Source organism: Gopherus evgoodei, chromosome 2 (assembly GCF_007399415.2).
Source record: "Gopherus evgoodei ecotype Sinaloan lineage chromosome 2, rGopEvg1_v1.p, whole genome shotgun sequence".
In the NCBI taxonomy this organism is placed as follows: Eukaryota; Metazoa; Chordata; order Testudines; family Testudinidae; genus Gopherus; species Gopherus evgoodei.
In genome coordinates, this window is record NC_044323.1 from 22,070,447 (window position 1) to 22,095,782 (window position 25,336).

Below are 25,336 nucleotides of genomic sequence, written 5' to 3' on the forward strand. Positions count from 1 at the left end.
CTAAATGCTCAACTAAAGCAAGCCGTCAATTTACTCAATTAAGAAATGCTCTAAATAACGTCAATGGCAGTGATCCCGTAAAAATCTCTCAGTTGGTCAATGATGGGGTGAACACATATGCTCTGTACTTCAGGGGAATTGCTCGTTGTTTCTTTAGAGCAGTTTTCCAGTTCTAGGCTGGAAAAGAAGCAGACAATATTGTCCCAAATGTAGAACACTGTCTGAGAAAATTACTGTGAAAGCAAGTTTATTAGAAGAGGAACCGTGAGATGTGCATACAAAACAAGCAGCCACAAGTCCAGCTGAGAGTTCTGTGAAAGCATCTGCATATTTTCTCCCCTAAAGATTCAGGAATACATTAGCTCAGTGTTTCTCAACCTTTTTGATATCTGGGACCAGCCTGTTGCCTTCCTAAACTGTGTCAGGGAGATCTCAGGGATGAGTGCCAGTCCATGGACTGGTCATAGAGAAACAAAGAAACATTTGCTAATGTTTAAAAAGCACTTTTTTTTAATTTAAAAAACTCATCAAAATATTGAAGTACCAAAAGCATCTCTCTTGCTCTTGTACTCTACAATTCTTATTTTTCCCATCTCCCTGCCACTTTAATTTGTCGTTCCTTGCTCTTTTTTGTCTAGTTTAGGAAATGATGATGCAAGGTGCTGAATGCCCTTAACCCATTTAGGTTATGTCTACACTGCACGCTAAGCCCATGTTCTGACTCAGGTTTCAGTCCAAGCCACCTTTCTGTTCACACACAAATCAGTCTGACTTGGGTCAGCAAGCACTCCAGTCTCAGATCCTAGGACTCTGCTAGGATGATTGGTCAGAGCCCAAGTTCCATTCTGATTTGGGCAAGCCCTGTCATTCTGCAGTGTGGGTGCAGGTTAAGCCACAGACCCGAATCAGGAGGTCTGCATAGAACAATATGGACACCTTGGCACAGTTGTGAGACCTGGGTCCAGCAATTGTTAATCCAAAGCATCCACAAGCCCAGGTCGCACAGACCCAGCCTTAAGGTCCAGTGTAGATATACTCTTACAGAACAGCTCTCAAAGCAACTTAACATCAACTACTCCCAGTAGAAGTATAGGCAGAGAGACAGTACTCTCTATACAGCTTTCAGCTGAAGCAGCTGGAAATTTAATGTAGGAAATAAAAAGAGAAACAATAGTTTAAATATATGTTTGATATCTGCACTCTAAAGCCAAGGCTACGAGGCTCACGAAACCAAAGTCCATGCAGTTATACTAAAATACCAAATTAGTTACAATCTTTGTCAACATGAGAGAGGAGTGAGAAGATGTGTGGAAAGGCAAAGGTTACTTTGGAGTGTTTTAACAGTAACATGCATGTACTTCAGGACAGTTATTCTGAGAAGAGGTAATATGCCCAACCCCAGCATGCTCTGGCCCCAATGCAGCAAGATACTTAAGGCCGTGACTAACTTTAAGCACATAGTAGTTCCGTTGAATACAATTTATCAGCTTGGCTGGCAGATACGTTCAATCTCTGTTGATAACAATTAAGGGCATGTCTACACTACACAGACTTAAGTCAGCCTATGTGAGGCCAACTTACAGCCACCACAGTAGCTACCACCTCTCTCTGTTGGTGCTGCGCATCCTCACCATGAGCGCTTCTGCCAACTGAAGAAAGGAGTGGGGAGGAGGGTGCATCTCTCCATGAGCCCAGCTACCCCCCAGACTTCTGGACTTCCCATTCCCTGCTGGGAGTGGGGGCCAGCTGCTCAAGCTTCTCACCTCCCTGCCAGGAGCAGGGCACAGCAGCCCTGGCTTCTCAGCTCCCTTAGTGGGGAGTCAGACAGGCACAGCCTGGCTGGGAGCGGGTAGCCAAGGGAATTCAGGCTCTAGCTGCCCAGCTTTCTTGTCCATTTCAGGGCTCCAGCCGATGTAAATAACACAGTGTCTACAGAGACACTGTGTTGCCCTAACTGCACTGACATACGCCCTATGTCATCTGGAAAGGTGGAGTTATGTCGGTGTAGTAGGGCACTTACATCGGTGGGACAAGGCTGTAGTGTGTACACTGACATAATTAGGTCAATGTAGACCAGGCCTCAATATAACAGGAGTATTCACATGCTTAAAATGAGGAATTTGCATAAGTGTTTTGCTAAATGAGGGCCTATGTCCCTTCTCATCAATGAATCAAACTACTGCACTCCTTTAACTCATAGGTGTTTTGCAGAATCAAACAGATCTTTGCTGTCAAACAGGTCTATGATAGGCTATTGTGTTACTAAGAATATCTCAACATACTTCCAAATGCCAAAAATTTATGAACAATTCAATGCATTTACCAGTTCTCACTGTTTCAGATAACTGCTGTCAACTGAGGCTGAATATATCTGCCAGCCAAATTGATAGTACATTATCAACATAGAACAGAAAATGTTCTTGCTTGTTGTTAGGGATGGTATTCTATTGTGCAGCATTACTTTGCCTCATGTGATTAGATATGACATGTCAGAACATTTAAAGGTGTTATAAACTAATATATTTCTCCCATATCAAGTAGAAGTTTAGCGGGTTGTCTTATCTGCTGTAAAACTGAGCTACATATTTTTTTTTTTTAATTTGGCCCAATCTCTGCTCCTGTGTCCAATTATGCCCATTTCTGTATGTTCAGGAGCATGTGCCTTTCTAAGACAGAGATAAACAGAGTCCAAATTAGATTTAAACTGACATGCTATGTGGCTACATTGGTATGGAATGTTAAATTCCAGGTCCAGTTACAAAACCTTCACATTCCTAGTTAACCTACTGCAGCATACACACTTTTTTTTTTTTCCCCAGAAGAGCCAACAAATCAGAGGCTACATTTAAACTATTCGTTTTTCTGTTAAAAATAAAACTCATCAAAAGAAACTCTGATAATTAGATATCTTGTTAAGATCCCGTTATCAGTGTTTGTTACTAGGATGGGGTGAAATATAAAATCAGAGCATAGTAGTGTACTGATTATGTCAGTCCTACACAACTACTACACTGAAGACAGTTTGTGCACAGTTGCATATCTTATGTCAATTCAAATGTCTTCTAGACCAGGGACCTTTTTCTACCATTCTGATCTAACCTGCAATACGATGGCCAAAACTTAATTGGAGTGTTTGGGGGATGAGAGGCTGAGTGCTAAAGGGCAGGAAAGTGGTCAAGTTAGGGTATCCTACTGACATCATTATGGACAGCAAGTATTACAGGTTTTTTTTAATGAGAAGTTGTTTGTATTATATTTATTTTTTGCAAATGCACATTTTAATTTCTGTAAAAATCACCTAAAGGCAAAAGGAGCTTTAAATTTAATTAATATCTATTTGATATACTGGGCTATTGATATACCAGGCTAATACTGCTGTTTGAGAATATGTACATGCCTCATTCAAGCAATGACTTGAATTAATTTATGTTTTCTTCAGACTTCATTTTTAAGTAAGATTATAGCGACAATTCTTCATGTGGCAAATTCCAGAAAGTTTTTAGAGTTCAATTCTGCAAATACTCAGGCACTTCATTATGACTGCTCAGATGAATAATATTACTCAAATGCAGACATGCTTGCAGGACTAGGCCCTTAAATGGTTTAGGTTTTTTAATCAATAGAGCCATGAGAAACCAACCTCTACTTCTGATAGCAAGGGATGGTAGGCACAATGTTGAAGTTCAGCAGTCTGACAACAGATGGAGTCATTCTTTTTTCCACTTCAGTGGATTAGTGCTTATGAGTGCTGAAATAATTAAAGCTCTATTACAGAATGTTCATTATAATCTCATTTCACAAGAAAATATAGAATTCTACTGATAAAATCTGATCCAATCTGAAGCGTGTCATTAAAATTCCACCCAGGCATATCATGTATTTTAATAATTTCCAACAAATACATGAAAAATATTTTCGCATTTCTACGTACACTAAAAACAGTCACAGCATCCTCCCAAAAGTGCTACATACAGTTAAAATACAAGCAAGCTCAACATATACTTACCATAATATTGTTTGACTGCCTCACAATCTTTAAAGTGCTTATCCTCATAGCACCCCTGTGAGATAGGGAAGTACTATTATCTCCATTTTACAGCTAGGGAACTGAGATCTAGAGTGCCTAAGGGCCAGATTTTTATAAGGTATGTAGGCTCGTAGTGGGATTATCCGAAGTGCCTATGCATCTAACTTCCATTGATCACAGTGGGAAGTAGGTGTCCAGACAATTTTGTAAATCCCACTATAAATGACTTGCCCAAGGTCACACAGGAATCAACATGCATCCTAAAACCACATAATTCAATCTTTCCAGTTCTAGTCCTAAAAATATTCTTCTACTCTACACATATTTTGAGAAAATTTACAGAACTCTAAACATAATTTACTGTGCCCTACAATTATATCCTTTTAGATATATTCAGTACACATCCAATTAACAATGTACCTGAGGTTCATTATAGAACAGAACAGCAGGGGCAGCTAGATTCAAGGGGCGATGTACGTTGAGTGAGGTGATAGTTAAATTGGTACAACCGTCTAATATTGATGCCTTTGTATAGGTTTAAATGGACCAGACTAAAACCAATCAAGTTAAAGCAGTACAAAAACTGTGTCAGCAACCCCTAAAAGGGATATATCCTTCTCCTCTTTCCCATGTAGTCCATCAGTCACTATTTCAGTAAAATATCACACCCCTACCTGATATAACTGAAACAATACACAACTGTGTGTAGGTCAGGCCTGTGTTCATTTCCAGATTTTTTATCCTGTGGGGTTTTTAAGTTAAGAAAGTGTTATTCTGTGAGGGGGAGTCCACTGAAAGCAGGAGTCCACTGTTAGCTTTTTTTAAATATGTCTTTTGTTAGTGAGTATGAGCCAACATTGTAAAGCCTGTGTGGCCTGATTTTCTCAGGTGCTGAACACTTGCTGTTTCCATTGATTTCAACGGCACTTGCTCAACACATCTGAAAATCAGGCCATTTACTTGTGGTTAGATAAATATAGATTTAGGTGCCTAATTTTAGGCAGCGAGATTTCTTTTGGCTATAAAATAATAATATACTTAACTAAAAATGTGCTTTGTTCTTTTCAAACTATGGAAATCACAAACGATCTCTAAGAGGCTAAATTTTGGAAACTTTTATTTTGTTTTCCTATAACTTATGAACAGCAAACTATTCCTCTTCCTCTTCTTATCTTGTGAATATAAAATTATCCTAAACTAGTCTATTTCATGCATCCTAAAATGACCTACTTAAACAGGTCAACTAATATAATGTTGTGTCCAAAAGGACTGTAAAAAGTCAATCATTGATAGTTATTGTTCTTTTTTTTTTTTAATAATTTTTAAGACTTAAGAAAGTGAATGGGATTTTTTGGCAGTATTCAAAAGTCAAAAACATAGTCACATAGTGCCACGTTATATATTCTAAGTTGCTACTTTTACAACCAAAAATTGTACTGCTATAAAAGGAAATAACATAAAAACACACACATATAATCTGAACATGCTAAATGAAAGTAAAAAGAATTTACCTTAACTCCTCTCAGACTATCACAATTTGACAGTCACAGCATGGGTCACTAAAAAATTAATTTTCCTTAAATTAGGGTGAAAAACATTTTAGATTTGATCTATTACCTTGATGTTATGATTTTGTAATAAGTTTCACATAAATGAACATACAAGCAATCAAATGTATGTTTTTGTATAGATTTGTTAGAACTATATCAATCTAGAATGATAAATTCAATTATTAGTACACAGTAATTTCTAAAATGTTACTGATTAAAATGGAATATATCAGTTCATCAGAAGTCCTCTCCACTAGAAGTTAAAGAGCTTTGTTTCAAATAATGTTAAGAAATTAAATTTGACAGCTGACGTCAGTTCAAGTTAGATCAAATGCCTCTAAAGGGACACCATCAACTTAAAATGGGATCCGTTTTTTTTTACAATTTTCCAGCAGCTGTGTGAGGTAATATACACATCGCTGAGTTCACCTGAGTTATACACACATCACTAAGTTAACCTGCCAATTTTTGTGGTTTTACAATCTCATTTTCTCATTTAAAAAAATATGTTTCCTCTCTTCTTTTGATGGTCAAAAGACCCACCCCAAAAGCGAAGGTAACTGATTTCAGGGGAAATGGCAAAATTAACTATACTATACACAAAGGATAACATTTTCAAAAGCACCTAAGTGTCTTAGAGCCCTACGTACCTTAGCTGCTTTTGAAAATTTTACCGAAGTGGTGACAAATGTACAAAGCAAATAAATAAATAAATAATGAAAAACAGAGGGAAAAAACTGTCCTAAACTTTTTCAGTTATTGTAATCATAGGTTTTACCTGGATAATAGTTTGTAAAAATATGTTAGACCAAATCTGATTTTTAAGTTGATACTGATTCTTTCAATACCTACACACAAATGACTAGTTTAATGATTCTCCAAAGTGTAGAAGATATTTTACTATGTGTATGTACTGCAACATCAAGGTACAATGAGGTATACTGAGAACAAAACATCTCTTTTAGCATTCTTTTTCCTGGCTTAATTCTAGCCTTAACATTATTTGTAAATAATTAGTGGTGTATTATATTGTACACATAAGCCCTCAATACTATCAAAAAGAAAATTTATCAGCTCAAATTCCAGAGTGAGATTCTCAAAATCAGAACCAACGAATCAGAAGTGGTACTAATTTACGTTAAATAATAACTTCTAATAAGGCAAATTACCAGGGAAAAACCTAGTGCTCTCCTTACAACAAATTCAGTACAGTAGTAATAAGCATTCCTCACCATTCCTCAGGCAAGTCCTTTGCATGCTTAGAATTTTATTTTTAAAGATATTTGCAATGATTAATGGAAAACTAAGGTCATACAGACCACATAGCTGTCCCTTTGTAGGGCACATGATGCATTTTCTAATGTTCTCAGATATTAAATAAGGGTTCTGGCCAGTGTATCTGATGTGACAGAGTGAAATGACACATTAAGTATTCATCTGTGCATGTTACAAGACTCTTTTTGTTAAAACAACCTTAAAAATATCTAAGAGCTTATAATTTGAATGGAAAGCAAGTAGATGATCATGGGGGGGAAATGAATGCATATTCTTTCATACACTAAAATATGCTCTATATTTATTAAAAAATGTTGAACATACAGTAGATAAAATATGCATAGTGCTGTTGATATAAGTTAGTTTTGACAAAGAATATTATAAGGCTTTTACAAATCAATAAAGAGGCAAGAAACAGTCATATCTGACTCATTCACTTTGTAGCTGGTAATGAAAACACATCTGATTTTAATTAAAATATTGGCCTTCATCAAAGCTTGCTAACTCAGTTCTGAGTCTTCTCCTGCTCCAAACATTTCAAAACCACCTTCAATCAAGCTGCAGTCTGAGCATGCTCGGAGTAACCAAAATTATTGGTTTTAAATACTGACAGACAACATACATAATAACGACAATGGGCAGATGTCCCCCATGCATCTTTGGTATAATCCAGAATTCCCTGGTAGCAAAGCATTAAGGAAACAGTGCTTTGAGAAATGCTCTAAATAGCTGCAAAATGAGTTTTGTTTTAGAAAATGTATCAAGTTAACTTTACAGGGCTATGATTTGCTAACGCTGACTGAAATATCACATCCAAACGGAATTGGTAGTACGTGAGTTCTCACCACAGCCAATGCCAAAGAGTTACTAAAGCATTTATCTACATAGCTCTAGTGAACAAACAAATTGGTTTTGGCTTTTCCTTCCACATGCCAAAATTATCTGAATCTAAATTTCACAAACTGCTGATTAGATCCAAATTAATTTGGGTATGCTCTGCAAATGACTTATAGTTCCTTAATAAATGAACTTATTTCACTGGGACCTCTTGCAAGTCACAGCACAAATCAGCCCATTATAGCTAACTAATTCATACAGTACCACTGAAGCCAGCTGACAAATGTGTTTTCCTCTGCTACACATTTTCCTAGAAACTGAGAAATCAGAGCTGAAAAAGGCCTATTAGGTCAGTTCAGCCTATCCTTTTGCTGATATAGGATTGCTCCCTATTAGCTCATTACCCAGTTTAGTTTTAAATATGCCAATCAATGGGCCCTCTGCCATTGTGCTTCCCATGTCAATACTCATTTAATAATAATAATAAAAATGAAATGCAAAGTTGAAACAATAAACACTATTTGTGGGTGTGCGCTAGAGTTATAAAACGTAATTTATTTGTGTGTCTGCTGTTCTTTTCAGATACAAAAACCATATTGACCTCTGATGAAATATGTTACTGAAATAATCTTTTAAGTTTCAGGTTGATACAAACAAAACTCAATAAGAATGTATGATTTACACTCCTCTTTGGAGTCATTGTTCTGGTCTAGTGAATATGCCCCCCTCTGTTATCTCCTGCTTTGGGAAATTTACCTTCACTTGATTTGCATGCCCTTTCAAGTGAATGATTGCATAAATACTGTTTTCAATTTCAATAAAAGCACATATATACGGATTACACTGTTATGATCACTACAGCACAAATCTAAATAACTAAACTTGCCAAACTAGTGTTACTATGGAGACAAAACTAATGTACTGTGACCACATTTCTTAAGACCATCTGGATAAAACAAATATTTCCATTGCATAGTATTCATTCACATTTGTGTACTGGTCATCGTCTTTTTTTTTAACTCACAATATATGGGGAAAGATATTAAACCCATTGAGATTATATTATCTTGTACACAGTTGTATTTCATGGGTACAAAAATAAACCAATACATCTGTAGTTTACAAGTTGACCAAGATTCAATTATAAGAAGCTAAATGATTTCAAGCCCAAGGTTATTTTCTAACATGTTTTAGACGAAATATCGGTTTATATGTCTGAGTCACAGTACCAGCCAAAAAGCACTTTACTCCATTTGTACGCCACTGGGAATTGTACCATCTTGAAAAGCAAAGCCCTGCAATGCTCTACCCAGCTCTTATCCTCAAAGTTATGTTTTCCTAATCACACTGAATGCGAAAAGCACCTTTCAAGTAAATTGTCAGATCCTCCAGGAGTTACAGCCTCTATGAAAAGGAAGAATGCTTTCAAATTGTTTGGTTTTTAACCCATGAAAGCTTATGCCCAAATAAATCAGTTAGTCTTTAAGGCACCACTGGACTCCTCATCGTTTTTGTGGATACAGACTAACACAGCTACCCCTCTGATACTTCAAATTGTTTATTACTTTGAGGAATTTTTCAACCTAAAAATCTTTCAAACCTTTGTAGTATCTGATTGACCATTAGAAATTTAACTCTGTTTCAAAATATGTCACAGAAATGTAATATCCTGATTGCAAATAAGAAGCATTTTCCACACCAATAGCAAATCTGATACTAAAGATGAATGGACATGCTGATCAGTAACCCCATTATGAAATGTAAGCAAGAGCAACCCTCTCACAGTTCTTTCCAGAGAAGGCTGGTTAAATTATATAATAAACTGAAAGATTCTTCATCTAAACGATTTGAAAAAGCACTTCGCTTTTCATTGCCTATTTCATGTCATAATCATGCCTACACCCACACACTACAGATTCAGATGCCTTCATTCAAAAGAAGGAATATGGTTTAATTAAAAAGTCATTTTCCTTGTCTACACAGGGAAAGTAGAATTTACACCTTACAGGTGAAATCCTGGTCCCAATAAGCCAATGGTAACACTCCCACTGATGTCCATGCGGCAAGTATTTCTCCCTACATATTTTCCCAATCATAGGTTGTGCTTATTCCCATGTGTAAGGCAACCGTAATGCACTGAAGTATTGGTACATAAGATTCCCTCCCTTTTCTGATCAAGTTTCCATGGCTGTCAAACACCAAGTGGAGAAGTAAGCAGGAGAATTGCAACAGTGACTTATTGAATAAATGGTGTCTTTGGGTTGACATAGACCAGCTGCTACAACTACAAGGATCTTTGTAAATATTGGGTGGGTACAGGCTATTTAAGTGTCTGGGACTGAGGACAAACTTGAGATGCACAAACATATAAGTACTTCAGCACCATGGGGAATATGAAAATAGGTATCCTTTAAGTGTACTCAAGCCGTGAACCTGCCCTAGCTGATGGTTACTTGAACAATGTGGGGTAGGAAGTCACTGTGTATTGACAGGAAGATGAAACAGATAACACAACTAGTCATTTCCATCTTTAATTTTGATGGTTCTACTGGTGTAGCTCTCCAGGGTTCTAACTTGAACATTAGAGACAGCATATACCCTCTGGACTGCCTACAGGCACTGCCCCGCAGTTCCTAGCCAATGGGCGCTCCGGAGTCGGAACTTGGGGCGCAGGCAGCATGTGGAGACCCCTGGACAGCCTCCCTCCCGCCCCCAGGGGCCACAGGGACATGCCAGCCGCTTCTGGGAGTGGAGTAGAGCTAGGGCAGCCAGGGAGCCTGCTTAGCCCTGATGTGCCACCAGACTTTTAGCAGGCTAAAATCTCCCGGTTTGGCTTCAGTAGCCTCCAGGAGATAAAGCCCAATTCCAGGAGATTCCTGGCAAAGCTGGGAGGGTTGGCAACTCTAAACCTAGACCTTGCCCTGCACCCAGCCTTGCTCCAGCCTAGACCCTGCCCTGCTCCTGGCCTTATTTCAGTCTTTTCCAGCCTTGCTCCTGTCTTAGAACCAGCCCCTGCTCTTGCCTTCCTTGATCCTGGGTAATCTGGTTCTGACCCTCGGCTCTAGTTCCTGGCTCCGACTCTGTCTCAACCCTTGGCGATGGCATTCGGACTCTGACTTCAGTTCTGATCTTCAGTTCCGATCCCTGGCTCTGACATTTGGACTCATATCATTACACCTGACTTCTGCTGACCACTACACCTATGACCCAATCCCCTGACAACCTAGAATGCATTCCCACAAATTTTTGCAGGCTTTTCCTGCTCTTAAAATCTTTGCAATGTTTAACTTTTACAAAAGCTTACCCTTTCTGGGAGTTCTCCTTGAACTGATGACATTATTAGTTTGGGAGTCACAGTGGGAGAGAAACTGAATAAAGTTGGTCTTCTAATTAAAAAAAGTATCCAAATGTCCTCTCTTATGGTGGCCAAACATGGAAGGTAAAATGTTTTCCTCTCTCCCACAGGTTCTGATGGTAAAGGAAGTCAGTGGCACCTCTAGAACGTTAACCCTTTTCAGACTGGTTGGAAACATGACCCAGGGAAGCAGACAGATGGTGGCACGAACTGTTTGTACTTTACAGGAGATTTGTAGATGGAGAGAATTGGACAGGATCAGTGCTCTGGGATATTTTTGCTGGCAGGATCGACTGCAGCTTTATTTGCTGAGGAGTCTGACAGCTGCATCCAGAGATGCAAAAATACCAAAGCCTTGCAACAGGACTAGTCATGAGGATCATTTTGTCAATGAGGTCACTGCTCCACGGCCAGAGCTGGAAAACCCTCTAGCAAGCACCAAGGTAACCATGGTGCTGGTAGCCAACTTGATGGCATCTTGGGAAATACTATTCAGGAAACTCAGAACACTCTGGCATTTACAGAAAAATCTATGCTGCTCTCTTTGGCAGGGAAGAAATTAACACCTTGTTTGCTAGAACTTCTGCATTCAAATTCACATCTTGCACTGATCACTGTATTATCTTAGCATCTGGAGGTCCTCAAATGTACTACAATTAACCTAAAATTTCTCCTTAAGGTTTCTACTGTTTTATGATCAAGATCTTCTTTAGATAAAATATTCACCCATCCAGGAAATTACCTGATGCAGAATGCAAAGCTTCAAATCCTAAGTCTCTCCAGCTCTCGCTGTATATTCTATTAGTAACTATCATCAGAGTGATCTTGCTACCATTTTTCCTCCCAAATGAGAGGACTGGAAGACACCATTTCTTTTCCAAATTCTCCAAAAAACAAGACTATGGATGCATAATCTTCCCAGTCCATACTAGAATGGATTTCATGGCACCAGCCACATGCTTAGTCAGGTAGTTCACATCTTTAAGAAACCCCTAACGGGAGCAGGAGATTGCAGCAAATCAGCCAGTGCCTCTGTTCTGCCTGCAAAACAATACATATCCCCAATCCCAGTGTCCACAGAGGTGTAGAAGAGATTGGTTTGAATTATGACTAGACACCTAAAGAAGAACATTTTTACAGCAAGATGAGGTATAAATCAGAGATAGTTATAGAAGATCTGTACCTTCTATCATGATTGGATCTGAAGCACCAGATCTATCCCTTCCAGGGATAGGCTGTCTTTCTGTCAGGGATTCCTTACTTGTGTTGTTGGGAAAGTATCCAACAGCAGCCGCTTAGCCCAGTGAGGGCTGCGAGTTTGCCCCAGAAGGAGAGTTCTACACCACAACCTAATATCTACTATAATATACTGAGTCTGCTCTGGAGGCCTGTCCAGTAACACCACACAGGGTGTCTTTGTGGCTTTTCTCTTCCCCATTTCCACTTAGTAAACTTCAAAGAAAATATTAAAATAAATGGTCTGCTCCATCCCTGCCAATTAACGATGCTGCCGCTGCCATCTGACTGCTTAGCACAGAGACAGGAGAGAGAAGCCATTCCTGCTGAGGGACAGTGTTAAAAGCTTGGTTCTGTGTAGCCGCCAACAGGATGACAGAACAAAGAAAGCAAAACGTATTCTGTAAGGCAGATGATCTGAAAGTCGTCCCCATAGAGAAATTAAGAGTATTATCATGCTTAACTTTTGTGATTTGAAGGGGGAAATCAGGCAGTTTTTAATCATCTTTACAAGCTATTTTAAAGGCACACATATATATGCAGGAGACTTAAAAAAACAATAAATATTACCTTGCACTGCACCTTACTTACCAGAAACAGTGTTTCCACAAGCATCAGATGCAATTCGTGCTGTGCTCTACAACTAAGGGTACGTCTTCACTATCCACCCTATCGGCGAGCAATCGATTGCTCGGGGATCGATATATCACATCTCATCTAGACGCGATATATCGATCCCGGAACGCGCTTATATCGATTCCGGAACGCCACCAACCCGAACGAAGTTGCAGAATAGACAGTGGGAGCCGCGGACATCGATCCCGCGCTGTGAGGACGGTGAGTAATTCGATCTTAGTGTAGACCAGCCCTAAGATAATGCACTAAGGCTCAGACCCAGGGACCCTGCATATTGACCACACTAGGTACCTGTGTAAGGAGGCTGAGAGAGAAAGAATCCTAACCCCAGGTCATGACACAGCTGAGGAATCACCCCACAGATCTACTTGTTGATGTAGCCTACTGCAGCCTTAATACCTCCTCCTCAAGACAGGAAGGGAGGATAGACCAATAACAACCGTGCAGTAGCAGATCATTGGACACTACCTGTACATTCTCCCAGTCCACTTCTACCATGGCTCCACCGGCCATTGCACTGAGTCTTACAAGAATCCCAGCCAGGCTTCATGACATGCAGGAGATGTATACCCCTAGCATGGACGACCCAAGGTCAGCTTTCTTCTGATTCAGAAGAATTGCAATGACTCTGATGCCAGGAGACTTCCACTGCCTCAGAAGTGAGGGTGGATTTGCCCCTAGAAGAAACTTTGTGGGATCATATCACCTCTCTTCCTCTTGTAATAGTTACAGATGTCTTAAGTGCCTGGAAAAATACATCCTTCTCTAGGACTGCAGCGTATATTGGAACTGCAAACATTTTATAGTGTTTACTGTATATTTTGGCATACTTCCCAGATAAAGTACTGATTCTGCATTCTGACACTATGCTTTGGTAAGAGGACCCAATATTCCATCCTAGGGAACATTTTATGGAGTCCCCACACTGTAGAGGATACTGAAAATAAGGTATATAACAGACAGACAGGGGTGAGTGCAGGGTCTGCCTCACTTCTCTAGTGAACAGGAAGTTTAATCAGATCAAGGGGCAACCACATAGGATGCCAGGTCCCAGGGAATCCACAACTACACGTCCCTCCAGACACATCTTCATCTGGCCTGTTAGAGGTGGAGATTTACATCCTCCTGTTTCCCTGGAGGCAAATCTTCACAGCCTTTGATACTCCAGTTCGCTCATCATTCCTCCAGATGACAATCCGTGACTCAAGCCGCCACATGGCTTTGTTGGCATTTGCTTTAACTGTCTTTTTTTTTTCCCCCTGCTAATTTACGTGACTTGCTTTGACAAACCTCCTTTCCCGTCATACTTCTCTGTTCCCATCCTAGCACTCCTTCCCTCTGTTCCTCCAACCTTCCTTGCTCCCACTCAGACCCAACTGCCTCCCACTATAGTCCCACTCACATTCCGCTGACTCCAGAAAAATGCATTTATAAACAAAAAAAAATGTTCCCCAAAACTTTCTCTGTCGGCACCATAAAGGTGTGTGCATAGTCATGTGAAGACTAAAAGCGTTATAAGCCAGGTGTAAATCTATAGTGCACTAATGTGTTATGCACCAATCGTGCACATGGACTCTGATACCATGCACTAGATGTTCCTTAGTGCACAGAGACCTACTCCAAAATGGAGACATAAAGTGAAGTCAATGGAGTTCCATACTAAGGGCCTAATTTAACCTGCTGTGAAATACAAATACAATGGATCTGGAATAACACCACGCCAAGTCAATTTTTAGGGTAATACTGCATTATAGTAATATACGGGCTAGGTTTCAAAGTCAGACCCACAGCTTGTGCCTGCTGCGTGCACATTGGTATTTATTAGGCATGTGCAAACATCCATATGTTCCTAACTTTGAAAACATGTCTCATCCTCATAAACCAATTTGAAGCCAAATTTATAGATTTAAAGCACCAAAGTAACCAAATTGGTATGCAGAAATCTAAAAGAGGTATTTGAATGCTAAGTTGCTGTTTGAGCATACAAGTGTGGCACAGAATGCCCTAATTTAGAAGCCCACACATGGAAATTGAGCTCCCATCATTTAATAGTGTCTTTGGTATGACTTGAGAATAGAAAAACGGTTAACAAAAGGTTCCATCTCCAGTGTTCAGCACATCTGAACATCACCTAGGAAACTGCAATTATTGCATTCCAAGAGTACAGTATTAAGATTTAAAAAAAACAACAACCTGGAGTCCTAGGCAGCTTTGTCTGGTCTACATTAAAATGCAGCATGTTCAAACCAATCTCTCCACCCCCTGAACGTTTATTTATTGAAGCCTTATCCCAGAAATAGACCAGTGCTCTCCCACATGCAAACCTAAGAAGATCACAGATGTGCACGAAACTAATGACAAGTAATTTATTACAACCCCTTCCCGGATGCAGCTTCTTTCCTCCAGATGGTGTGTTGGGAGCACCTTCTACCCACTCACTCCTGTGGGAAGAGCGGCCCCCAGAGACTGCTAAGCCTGGACAAACCTTACTTGGTTGTGCAGTGGATGGCACAACTATTTAGGGCCAATACACAGTCTAGCCCTATACTTGCAGTCGAGTGGATGCAGATATGCAGTCCTTAAAAATCCAGTTTTGTTCTGTACATTTCCCCCTTCTTTGTATTTTAAAAAAAATTTCAGTAACTTCTTTCAAGACAGAATTGTGTACTGTTTTTTTTTAAATCTGGCTGTGCTCATCTAACTTTTACTTTCCTGAAAATTGTTACCGTTGACCTGATCTTCAAAATGTTTTAAAAGAGTTGACATTTCTTCAATATACTAAAACATTACAGGCTGCTGTTTCTACAAAATAAAATTATCAACTGTCTGTACCTAAAACCCTTAGTTAAATCTCAAAGTGACACACTCAGGAAGGGACTTTCTTGATACATGAAGCATTGTTTAGGTAATTACAGGCATTTCCAAGTGTCTAAAAGATTCTATTTCTGACTGTTAACATTCCAAACAGCTTTTGCTTTATTACAAACTTGTGCTTTGCCACATAGTTCTTGATGCAGCAATGTTAACTATTTGACATCATAAACAGCAACAGCACTTTCCTGTTGCTATAGCTGACTGTAATGACTCCTCTAAGGCTTGATTTACGGTCTGCTGAAATCAGTGGGAGTACTGAATGGACTTTGGATCAGGCCACAAGAAAACAGTTTCTCCTTCAAAGATGTCAAAAGAAAAAACTGTATTTTAAAGCTGGGTAGAATAACGGACATGTCCATGAACAGTAAAGTATATTCACTTATTTACAGACAGGAAATAATAGCATAAACATAATGCAAGCAAACTACTGTCGCTGGCCTACAGATTTTGGCAAACCAGACAAGAACCCTTCTTTTCCTTTATCATAGAATTATGAGTGGTGCTTCTTTCTTCATCTTTATTTGGACTATTATAGCTTAAAACTACCTCAGATAGGAGGGAAAAATATATTTTGATGCCACTTTATGTAAAATGTTCAAGATCTTTGGTATAAGATAAACGGGAAGGATTTCCATTTTGTATCATCCTAAATGTAGATTAAATGCTTTCTGATATATTTCTCTCTCAAAAACCCAAAACAAACAAAGAAAAAATGCAAAACACAGTCTGGACTATGAAAATATTCAAACATTTTGTCATGGACAACTCATTCTTCAAATTTGTAATTGGGTTAGAGCTTGGCTCCCAGGCTTGGGAGGCATGGGGGAACCACCCCCCAGCACTCACCGGCAGCGCAGAGCAAGCCAGGTCGCTGCACTTCCCACCACCAGTGAGTGCTGGCCCACCCCGTGCTCAGGGGAGTGGGGGCAAGGCTGGGGCAGAGCAAGGGTGGGAAGAGCGGGATGGGAGCTTTCAAAAAGGGGTGGAGTGGGGGGCTGTGGTGGAGCAGGGGCCTGAAGAGGTGGGACTGGGGCCATGGGGAAGAGGTGGAGCAGGGGCTGGAGCAGCATGCCGCTGCGTAGGACACCAGGAAATTTGGTGCCCCACAGTTCCTGGTGCCCTACACAGCTGCGTACTTTGCATATGGGTAGGAATGACCCTGGTCCGACATTCTGCCCAGCTGTGGCAGGGCCTGGCCAGCCCTGGGTCTCTGGGCTTAAAGGGGGAAGCTACCCTGGTACACTGTGGAATCCTTTTTATTTTTCCACGGTATTAAGGTACTGTACATGTACCACCAATGGACTACGGTCGTCATCAGATAGGATCAAACTTGGGACCTCTGGAGTTTAATGTCTATACCGCATGAGCTAAAAGACACATCTCTTTTAGCCAAGGCTGTAGCAGGCTCATCAATCGCTAGTTCAGGGGGTCTCAGAACAAATTTTTTGGTGGCCTCAGAGTGCGGCCACCAACTCTTGATGGTGGCCGCTCTCACATCTTTTCCTAAAATACTTAATTAGCTTTAGGAAAACCAAATAAGTAGCACATATACACGCCCAAATCATTATAATTTATTTATTGCTAGCTAGTAAGTGTAAAAAGTGATATTAACAAACATAAAAGTATCACTATTCACTGAAGACTTACTCAGCCCGGGCAAGCCTGGGAACAAATTAAGCTTGGACGGGGGGATGGGGTAGGCAGTAGGTGTGAGGGGCGATGGAGTTGGGAGGGCCTGTGGAAACAGTGGGAGGCCAGAGCCTGAAGCCCCGCAGCCAGAGTCTAAAACCCCGTGGCTTGGGGATGGCGATGGAGTCTAAGATTGTGTGGCCAGAGCCCAAGACTTAGGGTTGCCAATCCTCCCAGATTGGCTGAGAGTCTCATGGAATTGGACTCAATCTCCTAGTTGCTACTGTAAGCAATCTGGGAGATTTTAATGGGCCAAAAGTCCGGTTGGCAGTGCAGCAATGCTAAGGTAGGCTCCCTACCGGCCCTGGCTCTGTGTGGCTCCTGGAAGCATCTGGTGTGGCTGGTCCCTAGGCATAGGGGCGGTTAGCAACAGGGGTCTTTGCGTGCTGCCCCTGCCCTGAGTGCCGACTCCACAGCTCCCATTGGCCAGGAACCACTGGTTTTATTAGATCGGAGGAAAGATTTTCTGTGGTCAGAACAAGAGTTGAATGTTTGGGATTTCACTCTCTTTAAAAAACATGAGTGTGATCACAGAATCGTAGAAATGTAGGGCCAGAAGGGACCTCAAAGTCGTCATGTCCAGTAGCCCTCTGCACTATGGCAGGGTCAAGTAAACCCAGACTATCCATCACAGGTTTGTCCAACCTGTTTTTAAAAACTTCCAGTGATGGGGATTCCACAACATTCGTTGAAAGCCTATTCCAGAGCTTAACTACCCTTACAATTAGAAAGTTTTTCCTACTATGTAACCTTAATCTCCTTTGCTGCAGTTTAAACCCATTACTTCTTGTCCTTCTTTCAATGGACAGGCGAACAATTGATTACCGCCCTCTTTATAACAGCCCTTAACATATTTGAAAATGGTTATTTCATCAGTCTCCGTCCGATTCCTTATGCATCTTATACTCGTGTTTGCTTTTTTGACTACAGTTGCACATATTGAGCTGAGGTCTTCACTCAACTGTCTAAAATGACACTCAGATCTCTTTTCTGGGTTGATTGCTCCCAAGTAAAGGCACTGGATGCCAATCTTTAGCCTCAAGTCAGTTTTTACAACTGATTATAAACTCCAGGAAACAGGCATTAACATTTGTCTGACACAACCTGATGTGTTGGATACTATAATGGGTTTGATGCTCGTGTGAATTCAAGTCTGGAGGCTCTCTTTGACAAAACTATTTATGTTCACCCTGACTCATAAGTTCTATAATGGCTTGTCTGCAAAATATAACCATTTTACACTACTTCCCATGTATGTCATATACATCATAATAAGTGCGTAAGTGTCCTACATGGATCTGCAATATCTTCTGTATAACTAATTTTACAAAATGCTTTTCCCACAGGGCTTGTAATGTCAGCAACAGCTCCGCATCATCTTTAAGTTTAAGTAGTTTAACTTATTTATGCTTTAAACATTTGATGTTCTTACAACATTGTCTGCTTTCCTGCACCTCTCATACCTCTGATTTTGAACAGCAATAATATGGAAACTCCTTCTCCTCAAGAGTCTGGGATGCTATTTCTTCAATGTTGCAGTTAGAAGCCATACTGCTTCAAAACACTTATCTTATTGCGGCAGGATACTTTGAACTCCCTTACATATCTTTACATTGCCCAGTTTTTAATTCAGTAGCATACAGCTGCATCTCCTGAGGAGTATAAACACACATGTTCCAGAATGTAAGTTGAGGGGGACAAGTAAAAGAAAATGTTACAGAATTAAAGGGATCCACTATCAAGAGGGAAATCATATTTCATAATTCCCTATAGAATGGAAGGTTTGCATAATTACTGAAAGAATTAACTTCTGACTACTTTCTGCAACTATTTCTGTTCCAAAAACAACAAGCACGCACACAGCTCTCATCAAACTTCTCTCCGCCTCAAAACATTTTTGTTCCTCTCCTCTGGACTTTCGCCAATTTTTCCACATCTTTGCTGACATGTGGTGCTCAGAACTGGACATAATACTCTAGCTGAGACCTACTCAGCGTGGAATAGAGCGGAAGACTGATTTCTCGTGTATTGCGTACAATTCTCCTGCTAAGACAGCCCAGAATGACGTTTGCCTTTTTTTTTTTTTTTTTGCAACAGTGTTACACTGTTCACTCATATGTGAACATAATATCGTGGTCCACTATGACCCTCATAACTCTTTCTGCAGTACTCCTTCCTAGGCAGTCATTTCCCATTTTGTATGTGTGCAATTGATTGTCCCTTCCTAAGTGGAGTACTTTGCATTTGTCCTTATTGAATTTCATCCAATTTACTTCAGACCATTTCTCCAGGCTGTCCAGACCACTCTGAATTTTAATCCTATCCTCCAAAGCACTTGTAATCTTTCCAGCTTGGTATTGTTCGCAAACTTTATAAATGTACTCTCTATGCCATTATCTAAATCATTGATGAAGATATTGAACAGAACTGTACACAGAAATGATCCCTGCGAGACCCGACTCAATATGCCCTTCCAGCTTGACTGTACTCTCTGGGAGCAGTTTTCCAAATAGTTATGCACCCACCTTATAATAGCTCCATCTAGCTACTATACTGTACAGGCAGTCCTCAACTTTACCATGTTCAAGTTACGGTGAACGGCATTTATAAATTGTCACTGTGTTTCGACTTTATGACACTCAATCCAGCATTGTTCCTATGGGAAATTCGAGTTACGATGTTTTTGACTTAGGATGCGATTTTCAGGAACAAATTGTGTCATAAGTCCGAGGACTGTCTTCTTTCCCTAGTTTGTTTATGAAAAGGTCACGTGAGATAATATCAAAAGCCTTACTAAAGTCAAGATATACACATCTACCATTTGCTCCCACCCACAAGGCTCATTACCCTGTCAAAGAAAGTTATTAGGTTGGTTTCACACAATTTGTTCTTGACAAATCCATGTTGACTGTTACTTATCACCTTATTATCTTTTAGATGTTTGCAAACTGATTGCTTAATTATTTGCTCCATTATCTTTCCAGGTACTGAAGTTAAGCTGACTGGTCTGTAATTCGCCGGGTTTCCTTATTTCCTTTTTTATAGATTGGCACTCTATTTGAACTGGAATCTCTCCCAGTTTCCACCACTCTTCAAACATCAATCACTAATGGCTCCGGTATCTCCTCAGTCTGCTCCTTGAGTATTCTAGGACAGGGGTTCTCAACCTTTTTCTTTCTGAGGCTCCCCCAACATGCTATAAAAATTCCATGGCCCAGCTATGCCATCACAACTGTTTTCTGCATATAAAAGCCAGGGATGGTGTGACAGGGTATCAAGGAGGGCAACTGCCCAGAGCCCCACACCACAGGGGGCAACACGAAGCTCAGTGGCTGAGGCTTCAGCTTCAGTCGCAGGTGGCAGGGCTTGGGGCCCCAGGCTGCAGTCCTGGCTGGCAGGACTTCGGCTTTCTGCCCTGGGCCCTAGCAATCTAATGCCAGCCATGCTTGGTGGACCCCCTGAAACCTGCTCGTGCCTGCCGCAAGGGGCCCCAGACCCCTGGTGAGAATCACTGTTCTAGGATGTGTTTCAATAGGACCTGGTGACTTGAAGATATCTAACTTGTCTAAGTCATTTTTAACTTGTTCTTTCTCTATGATAGCCTCTGATCCTACTTTATTTTCACTGTTATTCACTGTGTTAGACATCCAATTGCTACTAAACTTTTTGGTGAAAACCAAAACAAAAAAGCCATTAAGCACTTCTGCCATTTCTACCTTTTCTGTTATTGTCTTCTGCCCTCATTGGGTAATAGACTACCCTATCCCTGGCCTTCCTCTTGCCTCTAATGTATTTGTAGAATGTTTTCCTGTTACCCTCTATGTCTCTAGCTAGTTTAATCTCATTTTATGCCTTGGACTTTCTAAATATGTCCCTACATACTTGTGTTAATTGTTTATATTCATCCTTTGTAATTTGACCTAGTTTCCACTTTTTTCCACTTTGGTTAAGCCAGGGTGATCTCTTGCCATACTTCCTGTCCTTTTGTCTTATTTGAACAAGTCCTATCCAAATGCTCATCAGCGTCCTTTTGCCAAAAACAAAACAAAACAAAAAAACTGTTTAATCTGTAAGACGCATTTTAACTCTTATACTTGTAAAATGCTGAAAAGGATGTAAATGTGTAGATCTGAGAATATTTAAGTTTCATATGGAATCTATTTTGCTTGCATAATGAAGACAACTTCAGAGCTAGAGTTTAACTAAAGTTGAAAAACTCTGGCAAATTCCCGTGTACATATGTTACAGTGTGGGTGTGGGTACCTCAGAATCAAACAGTCAAACAAAGCTTATAATACAGTTCTTCACAGTACCACTTTTCCCTCTCTCTTTTGATTTAACTGGCATTCATCCCAGGAAAAGGAGGCAAGCACTGCACCTTACTCAAGGCTAGAACAGTTCAGTTTTACTCATAATAATGCTATATAGGGAACAATATAATGCATGAGCAAAATACACCGGGTATTAATTAATACTTATTGTTTTGAGCCATCCACCATTTTAATGGGATGAATTGTTAGGATGTAAGAGGTTTGCAGCTACTATCTTCAGCCTCTGATTAATGCCCCCACTGTAGCTGTTCAGAACACCGTTCTGCACAAATGAAAATATGAAAGAACAGCTTGCTGGAAGTTGTAAAGACAGCACTGCAATACAAGAAGTAGCTAGTCACACATCTGACTAACTGTAAAAAGCAAAGGAGGGGAGACTTCCCATGTTACTGGTTGTAAGTTCATTAAGGGAGGTGAACCATAACATTCACAAACATATTAAATATACATGTGCAGGGTAGATTGTCACTGACCCCAGTGTGGATGGCAAGTATGAGGACTGGCACGTGGAGCCTTTCTGCCTCTCTCACCATGCACACTGCATGAGGGCTAGGGACAGTTACAGTCCCTGCACTTGATTAGTGTAGGGCTGGCTCCTTTTGCACAATTGAAGAGCGGGGAAGAGCCATGTACTGATGCAAAATATACATACGATCCCTGTGAACAATGCGGTGTGTGCACTCCCCCTGCTTATTGGAGAGCTGTAAAAATGACATCCTGAAGTACTAGGCTCATGGTCTTTGATATGTTTAGTTTTCAGGTCAGAAATTGTTTTTCCTGACTTCCACACATGGAAACTCAACCTGAGATAAGTAAGTCGAGAGCTTTCTTGGTTTTAGCATGAGCATTGATACCTGTAGTAAAGATTCCACGTTCAGAACATAGGTATTGCTTCAGCAAGGCACTTAATCATGTTCATAACTTGAAGTGCATGCTTAAGTCCATCCACATTCAGCAAAGCACTTAATTGACTTCAGTGGAACTTAATCACATACTTAATTGGTCTGTAAAATTAGGGACTTTAATAATTCTGAACCTGATATTCAGTAAAATTGTACTGTGCCCAATTTCCACAAGCCGAAATGTGTGCCTATTTTGAGCGCACATCACCACGCTTTTATTTTTACACTTTTGCTTATTTAACTGTAACTATATTTTTAAGATTTTAGTTTCCTAATATTTTCTTTATAATGTAATACAATTATTAGAATATGCACTTTTCCTTTAAGACATACAGCAGCACTAAAATAATTCCAGCTGATCCACATCAGAATTCATATGAGACCATAATATACCCATACTGTATCTGCCACTGATAACCCAATCTACAGAAAGGCACCAGGAAGGAATGTTCCATGTGCGTTTCAGAAAAAAACTTTGATTTTTCCTGTTATCCTATTGACTATTCAGGCCAGATGAGTATTGAAGAATAAAACTGTCTGCAAACATTTAGAGGTACTTCTAAACAGAATTTTGCTTTGAGTAAGTTCTACCCCATTTGTATTCACTTTTCGTGAACACTCATGCAAGCAAAGTATTGTTCACTCCATGTTCATATAAACAGAATTCGGGCTGATGGCTGAGGTTTGTTTAATGATGAAGCAAAATACACTTCAGGCGAAATCAGCAGATCATCCTATCAGGAGACAGAAATAACATGTGATTTAGGTGACCAAATATACTTATCTGAAAATATGTGTTTTACTGAATTGTGTTCATATGCCTGAGCCACGCTGAAGAACATATTGCATACATCTAATTGACAACAATGAACTAATGAGGACCCAATCCTCAGATCACTGAAGTGGATGGCAAAGCACCCACTGATTTCAGCAGGAGCAGGATTGAGCCCTACTGCTCACCTGTGTAATTCTTACACATGGTGAGGAGAAATTCTTCTCACGGGTAATCCAGTGAAGGTGGTAAGGAAGAATGGTCAAGTGGCTGGGAACCAAGCCAAGGACTTTGTGTTCAAGTCCCTGCTCTGACACAGACTTCCTGTGTAAATTTAGGCAAATCACTTCACATCTCTCTGCTTCAGTTTCCCATCTGTGAAACTGGGGTAACAGTACTTCCCCCACCACACAGGGATGTTGTGAGGTGCTCAGCTACTACGATAAGGGGGCCACATATGTACCATTGACAGAAGACGTGGTGTGAAGTATGAATAAGGGATACACAATTGGGCCCTATGAAATAAAGCAGCAGCCACAAAGAAATTTAAGAACAGTGAATCAAACTTCTGCCAGTGGGTTAGATTTTAATAGTCATGAAAAAATGCTTTGTGAGACAAATGAGTTTGATAATTATTTACTTGTATTTGGAAGGTTGTTAGTAGAAGGGGGAGGGGGAACCCTCACAAATTGGTGACTGAAGTCTGAAAAATGCACTGACATAATTTCCGTTAGACATCAGAAAAATCTGCCCATCTGGCTTCTCTGATATTGTGTTTGATGCTGCCAGAAATCAAAAATAGTAATTAAAGCTACCCAGTGCATGAACCACCCACACTCCCTTGCCTTCTCATAACAGTGTCTATCTTCCATACAAACCAACCAAGGCCTGCCCTGCAGCTGGCCACTTCCTCCAGAGCCCCAACCACATGCTCTTCAAAGAAGGGGCATCCATCACCTTAGGGGAAGGTGCAGAGATGCCACTTTGGCTTCCCTTCCCCATGCACCAGTCTGATCTGGTGAGTATCTGCACCTCTTCTAGCCTTTCCGTGCTTACTATAAAAGTAGTGAGGGTTACAGAGCCAGCTATTGCTGAAGAGCAGTTTCCTAAAAATCCAACACTTTATGAAAACACAGCTCATTATTACAACTGATAGGACACACCAAGATTATAAATGAGAAACTACTTGTTATAACTGGGAGGTAAAGTGCCAACATGACACTGTTTGCATAGTGATCTCATGCTGTCTATAGTAAATATGGAATGTTAAAGTACCCTTTTGCTAGACATTTCAGATACAGCACTGATGTACTACAGCTGTTCCCACTTATACTAACTGCCAGCAGCTTTAATGAAATGTGAGCGCCTAAGCTATAGAATAAAACTCTAGGAACAATCCTCTACTGGCAAAGATGCATTAAATTGTACACTCTTTGGGGCACGGACCATCTTTTTATTTTGTTTGTATAGCACCTAGCATATGATTGGGTCTTCTTGGTATAGGCACATACGAATAATTAATAATAGATTGTTAGGTATTTAGTAGACAGACACCCAGGAACATACAAGGCCCCCCATCACTGTGGTGTCTGAGAGGCTAATAGGTTTTCTCCTTCTCTAGTTTATGTGATTCTACGATTTTTCTCGTTTTCTCCACCTTTCCACCTCCCCAGACAAAGCTTCCAAAGCACTTGGGGGAAGGGAAACCTCACCAAAACAACAGTTTAGGCCTTGTCTATATTGGGTATTTGCCCCAATTACAGCCATCAGTGTAGCTGAACCAGTACCCTAATGGAGACAGGCAAAGCTGCTGTCTGGGATTACCAGTGCAAATAGCAGCTTTGCCAGTCTA

The 25,336-nt window shown here is 40.3% G+C and overlaps 1 protein-coding gene across 6 annotated transcripts in view; it reads right to left on the reverse strand.

Annotated features, from left to right (window-relative positions):
- Positions 1 to 25,336, reverse strand: part of DIP2C (disco interacting protein 2 homolog C) — a 479,785-nt gene that overhangs the window by 254,522 nt on the left and 199,927 nt on the right. The window contains exon 1 of one of the 6 annotated variants that reach the window (XM_030550133.1): positions 10,994 to 11,059. The exons of the other annotated variants lie outside the window; for them this stretch is intronic. The gene's annotated coding sequence lies outside the window, so the exon portion shown is untranslated. Of the gene's footprint in view, positions 1 to 10,993; positions 11,060 to 25,336 lie in introns of those variants that run through there. 6 annotated transcript variants of the gene reach the window in all.